Genomic DNA, 22,716 nt, shown 5'->3' on the forward strand with positions numbered 1-22,716 from the left:
TTATGAGAGGCTGCAGAGCCCCACAATCTATTCATCCAAGTCCACAGCTCCTTTCATTTGAAGATCTCTCTGCTGGAGGTTGCGCTCTGTGGTAATCCTGCTCCCTTTGCCCCATGGAGTTGCATGTAACCCTTGCATCAATTGGAGTTGTAAAGATGTATTGAGAAGGCTGGGGGAGCCCTAAATTAAAGCACTTCAGGCCATAATCTGATGATTGTTGGAGTCACAAAGGACTTCCCTCCCAGGCACATCACGTGGGACATTTTCATCCTCTGACTCATCAGGTACTGGCCACTGTCAGCAGCAGCCAGAGCAAGTTTGGAGAGTCAGTTGTCCGACCCATCGCTTGGGCAAAGGCTGTGTTGCTAACCGAGATGCGCATTCCTTCCTGTGCCTGCGTAGCAGCCACGTCTAAAGATGTGAAATTGTTTTGTGCTTCCCCAGTTAGAAAAGGCCCCAATCCACACGGCTGGCGCCGGAGAAACCCCAAGCAGAGCTTTGTAACTTGCAGATTGGGCTCAGGAATGCTGTAACATTTTTGTAGGTGGAGCCTTTATGGACACATTGATCTCCACCCACTAATATTTTGCAAGGAGTGAATTCCTCTGTCCGGAGCAGCCCTTTCCAAGCTGAACGTTTGCAGACCAGCCCGTAATTCTAATCAGTATTTAGCATTTTTACAAAGAAGAGGTGATAAGGACATTTTGTCCTGACCCAGCCGAAGGTGCTGCGAGCTAGCTCTACAGGTTGTTGGCTGGAGTTTGGGTCTGCTGGGACAGCTGTGCCTGTGAGTGGTAACACTGAGCAGTGCTGGACTGCAGTGTGCTCTGACACAGGCCTGGTTTTGTCTGCGGCACAGACTTGGCCCAGGAGGCTGGGCTGCTGTGGCGGTGCATCAGGACGCCACGGCAGTGCTGCTGCACCAGAATGCCAGCTCCTTGCCTCTGAGCCGTGTCCCGGGTCCGGGCAGTGGTACAGCATGATGGTGACTCCTGGGCCGTGGCTCACAGGGTGGGAAGTTGCACGGATTAAACCCTGTGCAGAGCAGGAGAGCGTTGGTGTGCAGGGGAGCCTAGCGTTATTTGGAAAAATGACATTCCCCCACTCCCCTTATTTGGCTGTGTGCTCTGGAGATAGCTGATGGTCAGAGCAGCAGGCTGGGAGGCAGGAGTTCTAGCTTCCATTCCTAATCCTTCCGCTGTCTCAGTCTGTGACCTTGAGCAAGTCCCCTGCGTCCTTTCCTGCGTGCCTCTGCTGGGAACGGGGTCGGGAAGGCTAAGGAATATTGTAGCTATCGTGCATGGCAGGGCAGAGCCCCGCTCGCTCTCCATGCTGACAGCTCTCTGGCTGGTCTTAACCAACTTTTCTGATTTCTACACAGGCGCAGCCTGTTGAAAGGTCCTGGGACACGCTCTGGGCAGTTCTCAGCTCTTGATTTGAATATAGACCCCCCGGTGCACACTGGAGCTGAACGTGAGCCCCAGAGGTCTGGCTCCAAACTTGCCTAGCAATGGGTGGGATTGGGAACCAGGGTTTTGCTCGGGCAGGACTCTGCCATGTCCACGCACCTCAGCCGATGACCAGCCTATTAGAATGTTCCCACCCTATGAAAGTCGCCTCAAGCCCCCGATGTGAAAGCCGGGGCGTTCTGCCCCCCAGCTGCATACGAGATCTGGCCCGCAGGGTGGATTTGGGTGTGATAACGTGCAGTAGCAGTATGAACTGGCAGTGAACTTCAGGCTGTGTTTCTAGGAAACAGCACAGTGAGTAGCTGGGTGAGAGCGAGAGAATGAAGAGTCCCATTGAGAGCATCTCCCGGTGTCCCAGTCGATTTCACATTCCTGGCCAGCAAAATCTCCCCTTCTCCGGTTCCCTCACGGCTGCTAGAAGCTTGGGAGGGAGCAATGAGCCCCATTGTGTAGCACACAGATAGCTGGTTGGGTGAGCTCTTCTGAGCAGAATGCCCAGCAGGCCCCTTGGTAACCCTACCTCGGGGAGCCACGCCTGGGAACGCACAGAAGAGAGCCAGCTACATTCTAACTCAGCTGGCCATGCAGAGCCCAGGGCAGGGGCGAGGCCGAGCCACGGGTCCATCTTGAATAGGCTCCACAGGGGAGTTCCTACAACAGCCTGAGTGAGTTCTGTGATGTCAGTGACTGGGACGTGAGCGGATGTGCCTGGTGGTTGGAGCAGGAGCCAGGAATGGGAGTCCACGGTCAGAGCTGATGTCAGAAGCCAGGAATTGGAGCTGAGGACCAGGTTACCTGGCGTGAGGCAAGGCAGGCTGCAGGGCAGGATAGAATTGGAGCAGGACTGGAACAAAGTGGGAGCAACGCTGGGAACAAGCAGGCACAGAAGTTGTTGCAGCCAGGAGTGAATGAGGAGTCGCTGAACTGCTGCTGCTGGGCTTAAGAGCTGGTCTCTTGCCTCTTCCAATCAAGCAGGTTTTGTAGCCAGTCAGGCAGCCTGCTACAGCCCAGCTATGCTCGTTAAGTTGCCCAGAGACTGGCTCTGCAGGCCCCGGTTTCTGACACAATGGGTACGGCTACACTGCAATAAAAGACCCACGGCGCGGCCACAGCTGGCCCGGGTCAGCTGAGTCTCAGAGCCTGGGCAGCGAGGCTAAAAATGGCAGTGGAGATGTCTGGGCTCCGGCTGGAGCCTGGGCTCTGAGGCCCCGCGAGGCGGGAGGTGTCTACACTGCCATTCGTAGCCCTGCAGCCCGAGCCCTGGGGGTCCAAGTCAGCTGACCAGGCTCTGAGATCCAGTGCTGTGGGTTTTTATTGCATTGTAGACATAGCTGGGCTCTGGCATCCCTTTGCTCCTGGCCGTCCATGTGGCAGGATTTTAGAGGGCAGGATGAATTGTAACAAAAGAATCACCCCTTCCAACCTTGCCAACCCCGCTGCCGTGCCAATGTGGCTCTGCTGAGTTCTGGCCCCTCCCCAGTCCCATCCCTCTCTGCATCGCAAGCCTTCTGCTGTTTTTGCACAGGTTCCCCGGTTCGAGCTCCCTCCCACACCTGGGCTCTCTTTGCTGAGTGATGTAGCTCAGCCCCCGGAGATGCTTGCTATTCCCAAGCCTTCAGCCTGATCCTTTCTATCCGAGCTTCTCCCAGCAATTAACAGTGCTAGCAATTTACAGCACTTGTGTAACGTCCCCAGCCTGCATTAGGCTGCTCAGCTTTTTATTTTTTTTTTAAATTTCCCTTGGAAGCCCCTTAAATAGTTGCTCGGCCCCCTCCTGCCTTGGGTTCATCCCCGGCTGGAATATCCCCACACAGCTGGCAAGGAATCGGGCGGCACCAGCCAGAGACGCTGCTGTGGAGCAGTTGGAACAAAGCCATGCTCTGATCCTGAGTCTCTGTGACCAAGTCACTTGTCTAAGTCATGCCTCCAGCTAGGACATTGGGTAACTGGCTCTCTGGGAGCCAGAGGCTGTGTGGGGAACGGCGCCTTCCCAGGGAGATAAATCATTCAGACCGAGGTATCCCCGTAGACTCGCGGCTGTCTTTCCTGCTCGGCTGTCCTGTGCAGCTTGCACAAATGGACGGCAAACGTTTTCTTGCAGATGCCGGGTTCCTCGCTCTAGCAGAAGCCCTGGGAATTCCTGCAACACGTGGGAGCCCCGGTCACTCCTTGCCACCGGCTGGATGAACGTACGGCACTGAATGCTTGTCTCCCTTAATGGGCTCATCCTGGCAGCTTGTTGAAAAGGCCGGCTGGGCTGAACTGGCCTGTTCCGAGACCGCCCAGCTCATGTTTCTTTCTCCGATGCTTTTCTGCTCCCCTCCTGTGGGCACTGTAGCGTTTCCAGCCTCGTGCTGCGGTCACTGGCCTTTCTTTTAATGCTTTCTGACATCCTTTCTCAGCAGCCAGCCAAGGGGACCCCTCACACACACTCACAATTCAGGCCTCTAACTCAGTGGGCAGAGGAACATTAACACTCCCCCTAACAGCCACAGTGTTACTGGAGGGAAGGTGGCTTTAAGCAGGGTAGGGTGTTGTACTCTTAGTGCCTTCTCAGGCCGTAAGCCCGTAACCTCTGCATTGAGGAAAGGAAGGGGCTGAAAATACAGCTGAGCCGGAGCAGAGGCTGGGAGAGATCCCGGGGTGGGACGTAGCACAGTGTCCGACTATGGAGTTACGTAATAAAAGCTGCAGGGCTGGGATTTGCAAAGGAGCCTGGTGCCCAAATCCCACTGGAAGTTGAGTACTCAACTCCCAGAGGCTAAAGAGCAGCTGTAGGCAATTCAGGGCAAGGGGTGTACGGCCAGCACCTCACACAGGGGACTCTGGTCTCAGTTGGGGTCTCCAGGCGTTACTCTAATATTACTAAGAATAACGTGATGTGCTTGGAAGCCTGGGAATGGGAGGGCACCTCACTGCCATGGGGCAATGACTGATCCTGTGGGATAGTGAGTACCGGGCTGTGAACTCTACAGGGAGGACAGATGAGGTGCCGGAGTTGGGGGCAGTGATACTCCTGAGGATCCAACAAGGGAACATTTCCAAGTGGGGAGGCCCCCTGCTCAAACCTGTCCGGCCAGTGCCCTGAGTCACCGGGTGCAGACATCTGAGGGCGTAGTACTGCTGGCTTCCATGTCATGACAACATCCTTCATTGCACAATGTTGAGGGAGCTCAAAGAGGCCACTAAAGCAGCGTGTGAGCCACCTGCATATAACCCATCACGAGTCCTAACAGGACAGCAGCCAGAAAGGTTGTTTCTCTCCCCTTTACGTGATTGGCTCTTGGACCAGCTCATTGTAGAGCACACAAGGGGGGATGCGCTGCGCGACTTGGGGCGATGTTTTCAAAAGGGCCGAAGTGACTTAGGAGCCTACATCACATCAGCCAATGGGACTGTGGCACCTAAACCACTCTGGCAATTTTGAAAAAATTGCCCTTATTTAGCACCCAGGAGTTGTTTCAAGGAGTAACTATAGTTGAGCCACGAATGACCAGCTGCAAGAAGAGTGTCCCAGCCGGCAGGTGACGCCCGATGAGCCCAGTGGGTGCAGCTACACCTTCCTTCTTCAAAAAAAACCAATGCAGCTAAACCAGAATGGAGACAAGTGCTGGAGATCCCTCGCTGGCTGGCTGATCGTGTGGCCACTTCCGGTTCCCAAATCAGGTCCTTCGGGAGCGGCCCATTCAGCTGCTGGGCTGCACCCCTTGGAGCCCAGGTTCTGCTCTCTGGTGTGACTGAGTGAGCCTGGGTTACTCCTGTCAAACCCGGAGTTCTGTCTGGTGGTCTGGGTGCCCTCAAGGAGCAGGCAGTGTCCTTTGCTTTGGTTAATGTCTTTTGGTCCTGCTGTCCTTCGTGGGGGTGGGGAAGTGTGGTGGAGCTTAGGGTTACCATATTGGAGCCCCTGAAAAAGAGGACACTCCAAGGGGCCCCGGCCCCGCCGCAACTCTGCCCCTTCCCTGCTCCGCCCCAACTCCGCCCCTTCCCCAAAGTCTCCGTCCCCTCCCCTAAATGCTCCGCCCCCTGCTCCTCCCCCCTCCCCTACTTCCCACGAATCAAATGTTCGCGGGAAGCCTGAAACAGGCAGGCAGCAGGTAAGCTGGAGCTGGGGGGCGGGGCGCGAGATGACGCGGCCCAGTCTGGCCCCCTGGCCGAGCGGCTCCCTCCGGCAGCCGGCCAAGAGGCTCTGGCCCTGGTGGCTGTGGCCCGGCTCGGGCCCTGGGGCACCGGCCGAGCACCCCCAGCCTTGGTCGCTCCGGCTTGGCTTGGGCCCTAGTTCCGGCCGCCAGCCAACGGCCGAGCACCCCCGGCCCGGCCCTGGCCGAGCGGTGCTGGCCAAGCGGCACTGGCTGAGCACCCCCAGCCTCAGTTGCTCCGGCCCAGCTCGGCTCGGGTCCCGGTTCCGGCCAGCGGCCGAGCACCCCTGGCCCCACCGGCCCGGCCGAGCAGTTCTGGCCCGGCCCTGGCTGAGCGGCGCTGGCCGAGCACCCTCAGCCCCAGCCCCGGTCCCAGCGGCTCCGGCTCGGCTCGGGCCCCGTTTCCGGCCGAGCAGCTCCGGCCCAGCCCCGGCCGGCGGCCGAGCACTCCCGGCCCCACTGGCCCCGGCCAAGCGGCTCTGGCCCAACCCCGGCCCTGGCCGAGTGGCGCCGGCTGGCGGCATCCCAGCTCGCAGCTGCCTCCTCCTGGGCTCCGACTGCTGCTGCGCTGGGGAGAGCGAAGGGAGCCGGGAAAGTTGAACCCCGGGGAGGAGGCGGACCCCTTACCATGGCTCCCTATTTTCCCGGACATGTTCGGCTTTTTGGAAATTCCTCCCAGACAGGGATTTGAGGACCAAAAAGCCAGACATGTCTGGGAAAATCAGGACGTATGGTAACCCTAGTGGAGCTGTCAAGACTAGAGGAGACTGTGAGGAAGTTCAGAGGGACCGGACAAAACGAGGGGACTGATCAGTTTGGTGGCAGATAACATTCGCTGCCTGTTGGAGACAAAGCAGCCAGGAAGGAATGATTTGAACTACCCAGACACCCTGAGTGTTTCTAAACTAGCTACAACCGCTGAGGGAAAAGAGGTGGGAGTCTCTGTAGGCGGCTCAGTAAAGATGTCTGCTCAGTGGGCAACAGCGGTAAATAAAACAGATTGTTAGGCTGTATAAGGAATGGGACCGAGAATAATACAGAAGATCTTATTATCAATATCTATTATATCTGTAGTTCACCTTCACCTGGGGTACAGTGTTCTGTTCTGGTCATCTCAAAGAGCAGATAGGAGAAGCAGACAGAGATCAGAGTCAGATGTGAAGTCTCTCCAAACCTTTAACCGTTTTCAATATAAAAAGAATTGGGAAAGATTGGGCCTGTTGATGTTAGATAGTAGGTGACTCAGCGGGGAGGTAATACTGCTATACAGAATAGCGAATGGCATGGTGAAGGGAGATCACTAGCTCCTGTTTATCCTTTCTTGTGTGATAAGAACAAGGGGATGTTCAAATAAAACAATAAACACTTTTCCATAGTGCACAATTGTCCTGTGGAACTCTCTGCCACAAGATCTCACTGAGGACAACGACTTGGATGGGATTAAAAAAGGAGTAGCTATTTATATGGAGAGTAAGAACATCTGCAGTGAAATTACAAAGGGTAAAAATATTACAGGCATATGAACCCTGCTAGCTCCGGGGAGAGGTCAGTCCCTGACAGGCTGGGGCCAGGAAGACACAGGTTAGTACAGAATTGTCCATTGTGGGGATTGTTGCCCCTTCCTCTGGTGAATCTGGCCACTGTCCCGGGGGCAGCAAAGCTTGGTGGTATGTCCCGTTACCCTCTCCAGTGGCTCCGGGGTTACCTTTTGAGGGGTGTCACAGGCATACGGAGGCCTGACCTTAGCCTGCAGCCTGAACATGGCTAGCAGTCCTGCAGATGCTTCACAAGAGGGACTAGACCCAAGCTGGCCCCTCACAGCAGTGCTGGCTGCAGGGCTCCCAGGTGGTGACGCCTTCTCTAGCCACTGGGATTGGCACCTGCGCCGGGTGGATCAGCAGAGTAAGGGGGTGGGGGCATTTTTATCTAGTCGCTTTTCTGATCATAAAACGGTGACATCACATGGCATGGATGTTGACATGTGTCCAAATTGACACGTGCTTCAGTTTGGGGCAGAGTGGATAAAAATCAATGATTTTTTTGATTGAAATCAGATTTTTTTGATAAAATGCTTTTTGAGGAAAAAACCTATCTCATCATGGAATAGGGATTATAAATTCTAATTTTATAGTATGAGACTATATTCATGTAATGTTTAAGAAAAGTTTTGTAAATGAGTTCCAATATTTCATGGATTAGGGACCCAATCTTATGGGGTTCCAGGGGCTTCTGTATAGATTATTTAGGTTAAGCTTTCTATCTACCCAATGGGACTCAGTGCTCAGTCTAGAAGATACCATCAGGGACAGGGCCGGCTCCAGGGCCGCCCTAAGCAGCCAAAAAAAAAAAAAAAAAAGGCAGCGATGGCGATCTGCGGCGGCAATTCGGCGGGAGGTCCTTCGCTCCGAGCAGGAGTGAGGGACCGTCTGCTGAATTTCCGCCGAATAGCTGGACCTGCTGCCCCTCTCCGGAGTGGCCGCCCCAAGCACCTGCTTGCCAGGTTGGTGCCTGGAGCCAGCCCTGATCAGAGATGCTTAGTTTTGCAGTTCTCAAACAGTGGATTTGTGTCTCCAGAGGTAACATGCTTGTTAACAGCAAAAATGTTTTAAATAAATCATATATAGAGCTGAGAAATAACAGACCTCAACTCTATTGTCCCTCTGCAAATTTGTGTACACAGAGTCAACCCCTTACCTCTCTATAAAAGTGCAATTTTAAAAAGTTCAATGAATAGAAGATTGTTGGGGGCGGAATAGATCTGGAGAAGGAGAAGAAGTATGGAGATAAATGTGAGAAGCGAGAGACATGTGCTTTTTTTTTTTGTTAAAATATTATATATTTGCTGTTGAAGAAAAAAATCCAAAATACTTAACGTTGTTTTAGTTAAATAAAACAATTTAAATGTCTGTCTGGTGATGTTCTCCTAATACAGCATGGCAAGAAAATCCTCCAAATATTAATGATTAACCTGTTGAATTGGAGATAGTTCACCTCCCAATGACTTCATAAATATTTGCTTCAATTACCTTTGGTAAATGAAATCACCAAACAATCATTCATTTTCTGATATAGCTGTAAAACTCATCTGAAAAGTTTTCAAAATAAATCAGCGTTTAAAAATGTGTAGTGTGTACCTTCTAAAAATTAAACCTACATCTATCTCTGAGTTGTGAAGAATATGTATTAAGGTTATAACAACCAACAAGAATACACGTTTATGTAGAAATCCATGATTAAATAGAGTCTTCCTGACTAGTGATTTAAATCAAATCCATTCTGGTTTGGGGGGTGCCTCCATATCCCCCCCTGTGTGGATCAAGTTGGATGTGGTATTATTCACTTCCTGCCTTTAATCCACTCAGCAGTGTTGCCATATGGCTGTTAAACACCTGACATGACATGCAGCACCCCAGAGCTGGCTGCATTTGAGTGTGTGGGGGCAGGAAGGTGACCCCGGTCTGAATAATCTGCATAGCACTTGGGGCTACTTCAGGGTCCCTGGGGATGGGAAGCCCCGCAGGGATGGAGGAGATTATTGGGTGTTTTCTTTGCACCTCCTGGCTGTCTATCCGTCTGTTGCGGTTGAGGTGATTAAAGAACCGGTGTGGTGGTTCCTCCAGACAGAGGAAATGCCTTCCTCGCCCCACAGCAGGGTCCATGGAGGTCACGGTCCATAGCTCAGAACAGGGAGTGCCCCGGTGATCAGACCTTTCTGGAGTGGGAAGGCATGGGCTGGGGAGTCTAACTGCTCACTCGACAGGCGCTGCAGGCAGGGGGGTTGTCTCGCCAGGTTTCAGGAAAGGCCAGAGAGGCTGCTTATGCCAACCCCACCCAGACCCAGGGAAGAACTTCAGACAAGGATGAGCTGGGCACGGGTCCTGTTAGAGCTGCCAAGCTGCCTGCATTCCTGCAGGGAGAGGAGGAGCTCGGATCAGGAGGCACCCCCTCCCCCGCCTTCCCTTGAGATGGCCCCTGCAGTGCCTGTGTTGGGCGTGAAACTGGTGGCATGGGGGGCAGGAGCTGGGTAGTCTGTGCAGTCCCCGTGTGCCAGGCAGCAGGGCTCTCAGGGCCCTAGCAGGGCGGGGAGGTGAGAGCTGGGGGATCCACGACTAGGCAGCTCCACTACCAGATCCTCCCCCCAGAAGGGTCCGGGTGCAAGGTCCCCATGGAGCAGTGTTGGGGGATGCCTTCCTTCTGCCCCCGATTCTGCACCCCTGTGCACCCCAGTTTGGTGTGGGCACTGGGATTTACCCTTAACCGAGGGGATGGGAACTGCACCTCCTGATCATGCTATTGACCAATGGTGAAGGGCCCAGTCATGGGTACCCTTTGGCTCCTTTGTGCGGGCTAGGGTGGCTCACAGGCTGGAGAATACCCCTGGTGTAGGGGGCCTCTGATGGGGGCAGAGCTGCCTCTCCTGGCTCCACCCTACACAGAAGTTGCCGGGTAGGGGGTGGGACAAGGGCAGAAAGAGGCATGGCCAGGGGATGCCCCATCACTCTGGTTATTTCCTGTCTGCCCCAAGGCTCATAGGAACCAGGCTGCCCTGCTGGGAGCTAAACTGGCCCTTGGCAGCCCTGAGTGGGGGGCATTCTCCGTCTCACCATTGCTTGGCACTGACATGGGGTACACCTGACCCAGGGTACCTGCTGAGTGGCTCACATACCCGCTCCCCATTCCACTGGGTGCGTGGGACTGATGTGGGACACATGCCAGGGCTGTACCGAGTCGGGGGCAGGGCACAGCCCACCGCCGAGGGGCTCCATGGCCAGGGGGCACAGCCTTAGCTGTGCTGTGCCCTGCAGTCTATGGGGCACTGGCTTTGCCACCCTGCAGCAGGGCGCTGAGCTCTCAGATCTGGGTGCCAACAACGGCTGCTGTAGAGGAAGGTGACCCCTGCCCTCCCCAGCATGGGGCTTGGCTCATGCCCTGCATGGGGGTCACTCTGCCTCCTACTGGTGGGGATTCTTGAGGGATTCCCCAGCCCCTCAGCAGACTGTTCTCTGGCTGCAGTGAGGTGCCGCTTTCCGGAGGGCTGCCAGGGCCTTGCCTGGAGTTTGAACAGGCTGATCCGGATGCTAGAGGATCACGGCAGGGCCACCGTGTCCTGCTGTGTCTGCACAGCGCCAGCTGGGTCAGTACAAAGAAGTGGCGACAACGCCCTTAGTTGTGCCGGGTCGCTGCGTTCAGCTTGGACGACCTGTGCCTCTGGCAATCTGCGCTCTTAGCAGCCTCAGGCCACGCCAGCGACTTGCATGGCCCTTCTTCATGAGACTATATCGGGGGCCAGAGGAACCAGCCAGCGCTCACGGGTGAAACACACCATGCGCGGCACTGGCTTGCGCCAAACAGGGAAGCAGAGAGAGGGTGTCTGTGCTCATCTGGACAGGGGTCAGGCTCTGGAAGGGACATGTCTTCTTAACCCTTCGAATGCTGCCAGGTGCTCGGGTGCCAGGCACTGGTGTGCTGCCGAGCGGAGCACCGGGTGATTTCCAAGCTGCTGTTGATTTCCATGGGGTGGCTGCTGGCCAGCTGTGAAAGGGTTAAATGTAGCTGCCCATCTTGGTAGCTTCAACAGGTGTTACCCCAATGAGCTGTCACCGATCCTGCCCTGGCCATGCGGGGGGAGCCTTGGTCTGTATCCGCCCACTCCCCAGGAGCTGGGGAGCATCAGCCGTTTGTCCGACTGATGTCATTAATGGGGGAGGGAAAGGCAGACAGCACTGGCTGGAGCCCAGCCTAGCATGGGGCTCTCTGCTCCCCCGGTTTGCAAACCGTACAGTCCCAAGCTCCCATGCTCCTCTGCTAGCAGGTCCCCATCCTGACCTGCTGGGTCCTGCTCCAGGCCTGGGTCCCACACAGCTACTCCAGCCCTGGCTCTGTCTGGAGCGGGAAAAACCAATTGTCCATCACGTGGGCAAACGGCGACTCAAATCAGCCCTCCCTCCTAATTGCATCTGCACTTGTGTTGTTCTGGCAGGGAACGAGCCCAGGGCTCCCGATGAAAGGCTGTACAACACTGAGATAGACGTCTACGAGCATTTCAGACAGCGGTGCCAGGCTGTTTCTGCTTCATAGAGCCACTCCTAAGCGCTGCACAGTGACCCTCTGTTCCCTCCCTGCTTCCTGCCTGTTGTAGGGCCTTGGGCACCCTGAACTCGACTCTGGATCCTTGCCGTGCAGCGGGACGCAGGCCAGAACTTGCAGAAGGACCCGCTCCCGACTAAGCACCAAAACGAGGGGCCAGGTTTTCCAAAGCGCTGCCGGGAGCTGAGCTGCTCTGAACGTGCAGCCCTTGGGAGCAGAGCCCTTCTGCGACTATGGCCCCCAAGGCAGCAACCTGAGCCCAGGCTTCCACATCACATCCTCATTGCTGTTTGTGAGCCACAGGCTCGGGGAGGATCTTGCACCTGGAGGGGAGGTGGAATTTCAGGGAGATCCAGGCGGATAGCGGATAGTGTGTCGCCATCTGTCATTAAGGCAGCAGGAGCTAAGGGCCCTAAACAGCCCCTGGGGAAGAGACTCTGATGCGATATAGCCGGCTAATGGCAGGGCACCTCACCGTGCTGGACTTTCCTGCTTGGTCACCAGCGCCCTTCCCAAAGGCAGAGATCTCCAGGAAAGATGGGAATGAATAGCGTGAGGCATGGGCGGTGTGCAGAGCTCGGCTGCTGGAATGCAGCAACCTGTGTACAGCCAAAGCCAGTGGCAATGGCTCGCTCTCGCTTTTGAGAAGTCCATTAGTGACAAAAACTCATCCGGTATCCAAACTGGCTCCATTAAGGGGGGACCTGCAGGAAAGCATGCTTGAGCGAGTCTTAAGAAGGCAGTTATGTAAGATTTCCCCAGGGCTTTGCCTTAGGAAAAAACATTCTATTTTTTTCTTACTTTTCTGTTTCAGAGGTAAGTACATTAGCAGGTCACTTCTTGATAACACTCCTACTGGAACAGTGCCTCTGTTCTTCAAATCCCCTTTTTGTACAGCTGCTCACCCGGGGCCAGGTTCTGATCTCTGAGAGGCCAGGTGCAAATCCGGAGTAACTCCTCTTGAGTTGGGCCAGTTCCTCTGGATTGACATCCTGTGGGCAGCAAGCTCTGAATCTGGCCTGTATTGCCAACTCTTAAGGTAACCCAGAGGCACTGTGGTGCTGCGTGCATAAAACCGCACTCTGCATTTTGTTCTTCTTGTCGATGATTTGTGTATAAGTTCAGTGCTGGTGAAAGGTGCTAGATGGACAGTTCTGCTGGCGAATATGGGACGTGCCACTTCTTCCCCGCCCCTGCGCTGACTAAAGCCTGGAGAAACTGGCACGGGGGACTAGGGCCGGGCAAATGATGGTTTGCTGGCACTTTGGGAAAATTGGGAAAAATCAAAGGTTGAAAAACAAAATTCCAATCAGAGCATTTGGGTAGCATCAAAATGAAACGTCTCATTCCGACTTTCAGGCCTTTTGACAAAAGTGAACAAAGGGGAGGGGAGGGGGAGGAGGTGCCTCCCTTAACCTTTACCCCGGTGGTTAGGATGTGGGACTCCGCTTCAGTTCTCCCCTCTGCCCCTTGAGGCAGGGGTCTCCCACGTTGTAAGTTGGTGCTCAAACCTCTGAGCTGTGGGGTATTCTGGAATTGGGCTTTCTCGGTGCCCCTTGGAGCTGTTCCACTGTGGTTAAATAATTTCCTACTCATGGGAGCAGGGCCTGGAACTTGGGTCTCTCGCATGCAGGGTGAGAGCCCTAGCTAACCACTAGGCTAGAGAGCTGTTCTCCCCCCCTTTCAATGACTCTCCATTGTCCAGTGGCGCTGGAACATTTTTAGTAGTGGGGGTGTTGAAAGCCAGCCCCTTCCCCCTGTCCGTCCCCTTCCCCCCAGGATGGGAGCAGGGCTGTGTCTCCGGGAGGAGGGAACCCGGACAAGGGTAAGGGGGCCAAAGCCACAGCTGGGGGCAGGCGTGGGGCCAGGAGTGGAAGCCCAGGCAGGGGCTGGCAGCCGGGACCCCATGTGCGGGGCCAAGAGCAGAGCCCCGGCTGTGGGGCTGGGCACGGGGCCCTGGGCATGGGGCCAATGGAATTGGAAAAGGTTCAGAAAAGGACAACAAAAATTATTAGGGGTATGGAACGACTGCCATATGAGGAGAGATTAATCAGACTGGGAAATGAAATTAATAGGAAGCAGATTTAAAACAAACAAAAGGAAGTATTTTTTCACACAACGCGCAGTCAACCCGTGGAACTCCTTGCCAGAGGATATTGTGAAGGCCAAGACTATAACAGGGTTAAAAAAAGAACTAGATAAATTCATGGAGGATAGGTCCATCAATGGCTATGAGCCAGGATGGGCAGGGATGGTGTCCCTAGCCTCTGTTTGCCAGAAGCTGGGAATGGGTGATGGGATGGATGATTACCTGCTGATTACTGGGATGATTACCTGTTCTGTTCATTCCCTCTGGGGCACCTGGCATTGGCCACTGTTGGAAGAGAGGATACTGGGCTAGATGGACCTTTGGTCTGACCCAGTATGGCTGTTCTTATGAAGGGTGCCTGGAACAATGGTGCCTTCTTACCCAGCAGGCCTGCCCTTGTGTGTGTGTGGTTTGGGAGCTCTCTGGGACCGGGAATGTCTCGCTCTGTGTATGTGCAGTGCCTAGCGCAGTGGGGCCCTGATCTCAATGGAGGCCTTCAGACGTTGCCATAATACAAATCTCATCCAAAAGGGCCCATTTTCTGCAGTCACTGAGAGCGACTGGACATAGGACCCCACATTGCCCCCTGCCCAGCAGCACTGCACTGTAGCCATGTGCCCTCTGGGCCAGGTGTGGGTTGGAGTTGCGAGGTCTCAGAATTGGCTTTTTTAGATTCCCACAGGCTCAGCGCGCTCCTGCTAGCAGGGCAGTGCTTGTAAACAATCCAGCAGCAAAGCATCTTGGTGGGAACAAGTGTTACAAACCCTAAAAATGGAGCAAAAAGAAAAGCAGCAGTAATGAAGGGCCCAATCTTGCATTGTGCCTGGTAACAGCTCCCTGTGGCTGCAGGGAGCTGCCTGCACTGAGCAGCCCACAGGATTGGGCCCCTAAATGCCTGGCGTAAATGAATCCACTATAGTCTTTGTGGGAAAGTCCTGGTTGCTTGAATGCAGTAGCGTGGACTTGCTTGCACAGGGCGTGCCGAGGGTGCTGCTTTGCTTTACATTCCCAGGCAAGTCCACATTTAATCTGGATTTAATTGGACGGTTATTACATGGCTGGGAACGAATAGGTTTTTAACGATCAGCCCTTTGCTGCGGTTTCGCCACATGTTGTAGATCGATAGCCAGAGGGCAGGTTTGTTAAAGCTCAATAAATAGATATGCCCGGCAAGTGCTCTTTGTTTAGTGGTGGGTCACCCTGCAGTGAGATTGAGCTTTCTGAGAAGTGTGCGCAGGGAGCTTCCTTCCCAGCAAAGCTGGGCTTCCCCTGACCCCCTGCTGCCCCGATCCCAATGCCACGGTCCAGGGAAAGTTCAGAGCAGACTCTGCAACCTTGGCTCCTCTCTAACGCACGGCATTCCTGACCCCTGGCTGCGGATCTGTACAGAAACACGGTGCATTTCCCTGATGCGTCTATTCCCCTTCATAGAGTGATTAAGAAATACACCCCCCGTCCAGGGAAAGTGCATCTGTCTTCACTGGCAGCCCTGTTCTGACAGCCCGAACCCCCAGCAGTGTGTTATGTGGAGAGAAGATGAATGTCTGACCCCATGGGTGGCCTTGCTGCTACCTCCCTCATTCATCTGCCATGTTAAACTGGGACCTACAGCTACATTTAGCATTGTAAGGCCCTGCCTGAGCATCAGCTGGAGAGAACTAGGGAGCAACGGGGAAATGCCCTGCACTTCATCTCAGGACTAACTAGCACGCGGAGGAAGGGATGGTCTAGGGGCTAGGATTCTAGCCGGAAACCTGGCTTCAATTCCTTGCTCTGCCCCAGCCATCCTGTCTCTCTGTGCCTCAGTTTCCATGTAGCCAATGGGGATAATAGCATGTCCCTACCTCACAGCAGGGTTGGGAGGATCAAAGCAGTACAACATTGTGAGGCGCTCAGATGCTCTGGTGATGGGGGGCTGGATAAGTACCTGGGATCAAAAGGCTGGGATTTACCCTCCCATGTGTAGTAGGGTGGAATGGGGAAACTGAGGCACAACAATGTGGAAACTGAAGCACAACGATGCAGGGGCTCGCCCAAGGTTGCAGCGTGAGTAGTAGCAGAACTAGGAATGAAGCCCCGATCTCCTGAGTCCCAGCCCTGCCTTATAGCCCCCAGGCCATCCCTCTGCAGGAAGGGACGCCCGAGGAACCATCATTTCCTGTTGCCCGGTGAAGTTCACACATGAAGCATGACGCTTCTGGATTTAGCGTGGAGTGCGAATCGAGGCCTGGCACCCCACCCATTCCTGCTGGCTGGGTGGGGGATGCTCACACGCACAGAAAACACCCCCTGCCATTTTAACTCAGGCATTGCAAAGCAAGGGGGGAGAGAGAGAGAGCGAGCGATAGAGCCTCTGGAGTTCCCAGCTGAGAGGCAGAGCTGCTGAGAGAAGCCCAGCCTGGCGGTCTAGCCTAACAGGAGGCTTAGAATCTCCTTCAGGACTGTTGGGAAAATATGAGGCATCAAAATCAGAGGCTTTGCTGCAGGAGACAGAAGCACCCTGGTGCTGCAGAAATGGCTGAAACTGATTCCTACGGTACAGCAGGACCTGGCCAATTCCCGCTGGTCGCCGGGGTGAGCTTAGTGAATTAATGGCTATAGAAACCCAAGTCAAGGCGACTGATTCCCAAGAGGCACTTTGTTCCCTTCCATGGACTGTTCGTTGTTATCTGCATTCCCATAGCGCCCAGCTGAGATCAGGGCCTCTGGGACAGGTGTGGGACGTAAACACTCCCAGAGAGAGGGAGCTGCTGCCCTAAGAGTTAGATAAACAGTGGAAGAAGGAAGATGTTGGGATCCCCACTTTGCAGACGGGGAACTGGGCCGCCCAGGGCTTAGCACCCGCAATCAGGGCCAGGTTCTCCATGTCCCCGTGGGACGTGCATGGCTGGATTTCCAAAGGTGCGTGGCACCCAACCTGCACCCAGCAGGCCAAGCTGTCTTACACATCTGATCTCAGTGGTGTGTGAAAGGGGCCCTGTGAGATCTGGACTGGAGGGGTTGGGAGGCAGATGGCAGCTCTGTCTGGAGGAATGGGGACTCCATATTGCTAGTGGGAAGGCAAATGGGCCCCATGGTCTGTCTCGTGAGTTCCTTACAGCTGGTAGCTTCCTCCGGTTGGTTCCTCTGTATTTGTTGCTGTTGTTGAGGGCTCTTTACGGGTGTTGCTAGTGGAGGTCTCTGGGCGCTGTTGCTCTCCACCCCCAAGTTAACCCTTGGGCCCTCTGGGGTGCACCATTCTGCAGTGGTGGAACAGTTGCCCAGGCTCTGTGATCTGCCTGTGTAGAGAGAGGACAGTTTGCACTGGGCAGAGCCAGATCAGAAACAAGCTCTTCCTCTCCGTGGGATGGGAGCAGCTGTGAGGCGCCCCTGGGCCGGTTCCCAAACATCCCTGTGCCACTGATCACGAGTGGCGCGATGCTGAACGTGGCTTGTCTGGGCCCACGCCGAATGCTCAGCTGTGATCAGTGCTGTGCCAGTGTTCAGACATGGTACGATCTGGGGCGGGCAGCAGGCCATCGAGACACCACCCTTGGGAGGAGATTCATGCATTGCAAGGCCAGAAGGGACGACTGATCATCTGACATAGGCCAGAGCACTGCCCCCAACCAGGGTGATGAGCCAGGCTCCCTTCAGCCCAGTTCAGGGGCCTTCCAGTAGTTCCCTTTGGGAGAGAAGAAGGGGATCAATAGCTCTGCTGTCCAGATCGGCATTCTCCCTCTGGGGGCCAAATCCTGACATCCTTACTCAGGGCAACTTGGGCTTATACAGACCTGCAGCCGGTCACTGTTCAGGAGCCCAGCTCTGTTCCAGCAGGGCCTGTGGTACTTCACAGGGCTACCCCTATGCACAGCGTTTAGTGCATCTGCTCGGTCTCCCAGGCAGTGGGATTAACCCTTGGCAGGAGCAGGTCTCTGCTAAGGACGTGGCTGTGGGTTCCCTGCTCTAGGCTGCAGCCTGTGCCCTGGGGGCTGTGTTACAGACGGAGAGCTGATGAGATACCCAGAAGCCAGTCCTCATTTGCCATCCGTGTCCAATGGTCTGTTGTCCCAGGTTCTCTCTGCACTGGCTGGTTCTAGCTGTACCTGGACCCCCTGCTCCCCCCAGCAGTCCATAGGACACTGAGCTTCCCAGCTGTGTATCCTGCAGTGGTGCAGGATGCAGGCAGGGCAGGAGAATCTCGGCTGGTTTGGCCGGGTTCTGGTTCTGGAGGGATCGCTCTGCCCTGGGGCTTCAGGCGGTGACTGATGGCGGATGTCCCTGAGGTTTGGGGACTCGCCCATCCTTCCTGCCAGCTCCACCACTCTGCTGCCTGGCTGCTGCGGGTGAGTGCTCTCTTCCTGACCACAAAGCCTGCCCACCGGGGGCTGCTCTGACGGGCAGCAGACCCGCTTCCGCCCAGTCAGCGAACTCATGCTCACGGGGCCTGGGAGCTCAATGCCATGCTGGGTGCAAGGGGATTACAAAGTGCCGGGGCCTGCTGTGGTGGTGGGGGTACTGGCCCCGGGGAGTCGAAAGCAGTCAGGCACCTGGCAGGGCTGCTGCTGGGGGCGTAACTTGGCTCAGGGGATAGGGACTGGGTCAGAGGTTCTGATCCAGCCCAGCCTGGTCCCTGTGATGCCGGGGGGCTGGCTGCAATGAGCTGGCCTGAGCTGTGGTGATAGACAGGAGGTGGGGGGTGTACCCAAGGAGCAGGGACACGGGCTCCCCCATTTGCCCCCTGGCTGGCAGCACTCTGTCCCTGTGTGCAGGGGGCAGCGCCAGCGCAGGTGCTAGGAGCTCGCCCCCTTCTGGATACCCAGAGACCTGCAGGGTTCTGAATCTGGCACCGTTCCCCGGTTTAGGGAATGGCCCGGGAGGACTGAGCCCCTCAGGACCGGGGCTGATCGCAGCCTCTCCTCTCTGCAGTGGGACACGGGGCTGGGCTCAGCCTTCCGGAGAAGGTGGTGCTGGCTCTGTGCTGCCAGAGGGTGAGAGCACACCGCTAGGGATTAGGGGCTGCTGAACCTGTTAGCTGCTCAGCGCTCTAATTAGGACAGGTTTCATTACCGAGATGCACTGGCCACTCAACTTCAATTTGCAGAGCTGCTGAGCAGTGGGCCTCGCCAGGCGCTGAGCAGCCCGGGGCACGTCCCCGAGCTCACAGCTAAATTCAGCTCGGCTATTTATGGCTCAGGACAGCAGCAGCCTGGTTCCTGCAGGGGCTGGGGCGAGGGACTGCACTGGGGTGGGGGCAAATGGCCGGGGCTAGCGGTGCCAGTGGCGAGGGGGTCCCAGCGATGGGCACCTGGTTCCTTAGCAGCTGGGTGTTAGTGTCCCTTTCAAGGAGCCTAAGTGGGTGCGCTCGGGCCGAAGTCAGCTCGGGGAGGTGGGGGGCAGGCTGGGTGGGGTCTCTTCATAGCCACCTTCCCTTTCTGGTTGACTCAGCCCTGAGCTAATGCTGGCCCTTCCCCCAACTCAGCTGGCCCCTGGGGCACTGCCTCTGACAGGACTCCCCTGACTGCTCCATGGCCCCCTGGGTGCTACCTTCAATGGGGTCTCCCAGCCGCTCCCTAGCCCCCCGGGAGCTATATCCAGTGCATTATTGCACGTACTTGAAATTGCCTCCGCACGCTGCATTTGTCCCCCGTGCCCTCCGCTTGCCCACGGAGCAAGGAAGCTCTGTGCGGCAGGAAGGCTCAGATCTGGGCTGGCACTGGCAACTGCTAGTGTCTGCTCTAGTATGGGACCCCACTGCGCCTCTCACACACACCTCCTGGGAGGGGCTGGCGAGGGCAGGGTAGAGCCTTTTAGGTTCCTCCCAAATTCTATTTTACCTCTGCCCCCTCGTGCCCACTTCCCCCTTGTGCAGTTCCCTGCCTCCCCCCTTCAGCCCGGCCTGGCTCACTTCCGAGCTGCCTAACCCTTGTCTCCAAGGTGCTGTTGATCTGCAAACCTGTTTTTCCAGCCCCCGAGTAAAGGTTAGGCAGCACAGGTGGGCGTCCCATTGGCCATGGGCCTGTGTGGGGACTGCTGGGCTTCTCTGAAGGGATGAGGGGGACAATGCCTCCACTTCAGTGAGGACCCCGGAGACTCTGCTCCCCCCTCTCCTGGCTACCAAGCTGCTTCTTTCCTGTATTCCAGCCCTGCCTGGCACCCTTCCCTGGCAAGGGCTAGTCAGGGAGTTCACTCCCCCAGGGCTGGAATGTGGGAGAGGCTTCTGGCTCCTGGCACAAGGACACAAAACCTTCCCCCCTTGGGCTGCAGTCGGAAGGAGCCAGCACCACTCAGAGCACCCGCTGGGTGCCTGTCTAGCTGCAGGCAAACGGGACCCATGTCACCCTCTGGCACTCGTTGCCAGTGCTGTCAGAAAGGCCACAGCTCTGTAACTCCCTTGCCATGCAGCTGGGTCCCCCAGGAAACACAACTGCCTTGCACTAAGGCCCAGACGTCTAACTCCCTTAGAAGATCAGGGCCTCGGGCAGAATTGCACCCTGTGCTAATAGTCACTAATGGCCTGCGTCATGTCCTGGGCTGTCATAGCCATTCCCGCAGCTGGATCCATGTCATTCTCCTCCTCTTCGGGGTGGGGAAACTGAGGCACAGACTTGCCCGAGGTCATCCAGCCAGCGCGTATCTGTGAGAGCTGGGAATTGACGCCCTCTGCTCCTATCTCCCAGGCTTGTGTCCTACCCTGGGACCATGCTGTCTCCCTGTCTGGCTGAGGGGCTCTGTGCTGTGGATGCCTGTGTGTGTGGGGGGTGTTAACTGGGATTTTGGCGTTGAAGGGGCTGCCAGTGTGGAAGCTGTCGCCAGTGCTCTGCTCTTTTTGCAGAGGCCCGTGGGGAGATCAAAGCAGGCTGCCTGTAAATAGACTGCTTTCCACCAGGCATTGACGGCTCTCTAATTGATTTCTGGAGCAGCGTGGCGCGTTTCCGCACAGCTGTTTGTTTTTACAAGGCTGGCGTGTTGCTTTCTACTTGGCACGCACGGTCCCGCTTGTGCTTTCGCTGCAGATTCCCCAGCACTTAACAGCCCGGCCTCAGGTCTTCAAGTGTTGCACTTAATGAGTGTAATAGTGTCTAGAAACTGGCTCAGTATGCAGCAATGTGTATGAAGAGAGAGTTAGCCTCCAGGCACCGGCCAAATGGGATGGCTGCGGCTGTAGGTCCTTCGGGCTTCCGTGAGAAAATTGATAGCCTGGGTTCCCCGTGGCCTGGAAGTTCCTGAAATTAAAGCCCAGACACTGGACAGAGAGCAGGATGGTCTAGTGGTTAAAGCATTGGCGTGGGGCTTGGGAGACCTTGGGTTAGCTCCCAGCTCTGCCACAGATTGCTTTCACAACCTTTGTCACGTCACTTAATCTCTCTGGGGGTAATGATATTAGTCAGTCTTGTCTGCTTTGGTTGGAAGCTGGGAGGGGCCAGGCCTGCCTCTCAGTAGGTGTATGTGCCCTCCCCTGGCGCTAGTGTCATGCTGTGAGTGAAGTATGTGATCTCTTTGCTCTATTGAGCGTGTCCACCATGCACAGGGACCTGCACTGCGCTGAGGAGACACCCACCGGCCCCCGTGCACTGGTCGCAAGGTGTAGCATGGAGTTTTTCTGGGGATTGACTCTTATCGGCTTGCTGTGCCGCCCTGGTCAGGAGCCTGGAAGGCTTTGTCTGTCTACACTGCATTGTAAACCCGGGGCTGTGAGACTCCGCATTTCCATGCTGGGCTTACCATTGCTGGAACCGGGTCTCCCAGCCGTGCTAACGTGTCCACACTGCACCGCATGGACCTTCTGCCTCGGGTCTGCAGCTAAACCTGTGTGCACACTGCACGGTGACAGGGCTTGGACCCGAGTCACAGCAGGATTCTGGATCTGACCCCCCTCCTTCCCTCAGCAGGGTCTTGAGTGCTCACTGACCCGAGTCAGGCTGATGTGCGTGTAGACGGAAGTGGGGCTTGGGCTCAAACCTGAGTCAGAGCCTGGCTTAGTGTGCAGTGTGGACACACCCAAAGGAAATCTGCCTCAGCACATTGCAAACGCCATTAGAAGGCTGCACTCGTAGAAAAACGCCTCTGGTAACAGAGACAATTATTTCCTTAAACTATTCCCTTTATTGGCAAAGAGCAGGGAAGAACAGCCCGGCTTCCTCCATAAACCAGAGACCCTGCAGCCCCTCTGGAGTGCCAGGAATGACTCAGAGGCTTAATTTGCACTGGAGCAGTGCAAACAACAGCCCTGAGATAAAAGTCAAACAGCTGGGATGTGCAAAGGGGCTCAGCTCCTTAGAGGCATAATTCAGGACCCTGAATTCCCTGCCTGTAGATTTCAAGCCATTGTTTAACCATCTTAACAGTAGGGAAACTTCCATAGTAGACAGCACTTGTGATAGCAAATGGATCCACCAAGCCAGATTCCCCTACATGGGCTTTGGTGGAGTTACACTAGGGAATAACCTGGCCCAATGACTCAGTGTCTTCTCTCCCATTGCATGCCGGGCAGGCTGTTACCCTCCAGCAGCTAGAAACCCCAGTCAGAGGTGGGCCGGGCAGGGCCTGGGGACTGGTGATGGAACACGCAGCTCCTTGGTCGTAGATCAATAGTCCAGTGTGGGCCTGGTCAAAAACACTCGGCTCTCTGATGGCCTCTGTGACTATCAGCTGGTGACCTTGGTGCCGTCTCTTGGTGGCCGGGTGTTCTGATCTGCGGGCCCCACCCAGTGGGGTAGGATGCAGCATCCTGTGCCTGCAGCATTGGGGACCAGGATCTTTCTAGCAGGGCAAGGAAGAGACAATTCCATTGGAGCTGCAAGCGGGATTCGGCAGGGACCCGAGCTGGAGCTGGGTGAGCTGGGAGTTAGGAGGAGCTTGGATTTTGGTCTGAACAATTCTGTGCCCTGCACCGCCACAGAGTCAGCGGGGAAGTGCCCCCTACAGGGTCACCAGCAAGGCTGCCTGGAGTGCA

At 55.7% G+C, this 22,716-nt stretch overlaps 1 protein-coding gene across 2 annotated transcripts in view; it reads left to right on the top strand.

The window, feature by feature from the left end:
- Positions 1–22,716, top strand: part of USP43 (ubiquitin specific peptidase 43) — a 175,504-nt gene that overhangs the window by 2,723 nt on the left and 150,065 nt on the right. The window lies entirely within an intron of this gene.

This window comes from Trachemys scripta, chromosome 14 (genome assembly GCF_013100865.1).
Source record: "Trachemys scripta elegans isolate TJP31775 chromosome 14, CAS_Tse_1.0, whole genome shotgun sequence".
Taxonomy (NCBI): Eukaryota; Metazoa; Chordata; order Testudines; family Emydidae; genus Trachemys; species Trachemys scripta.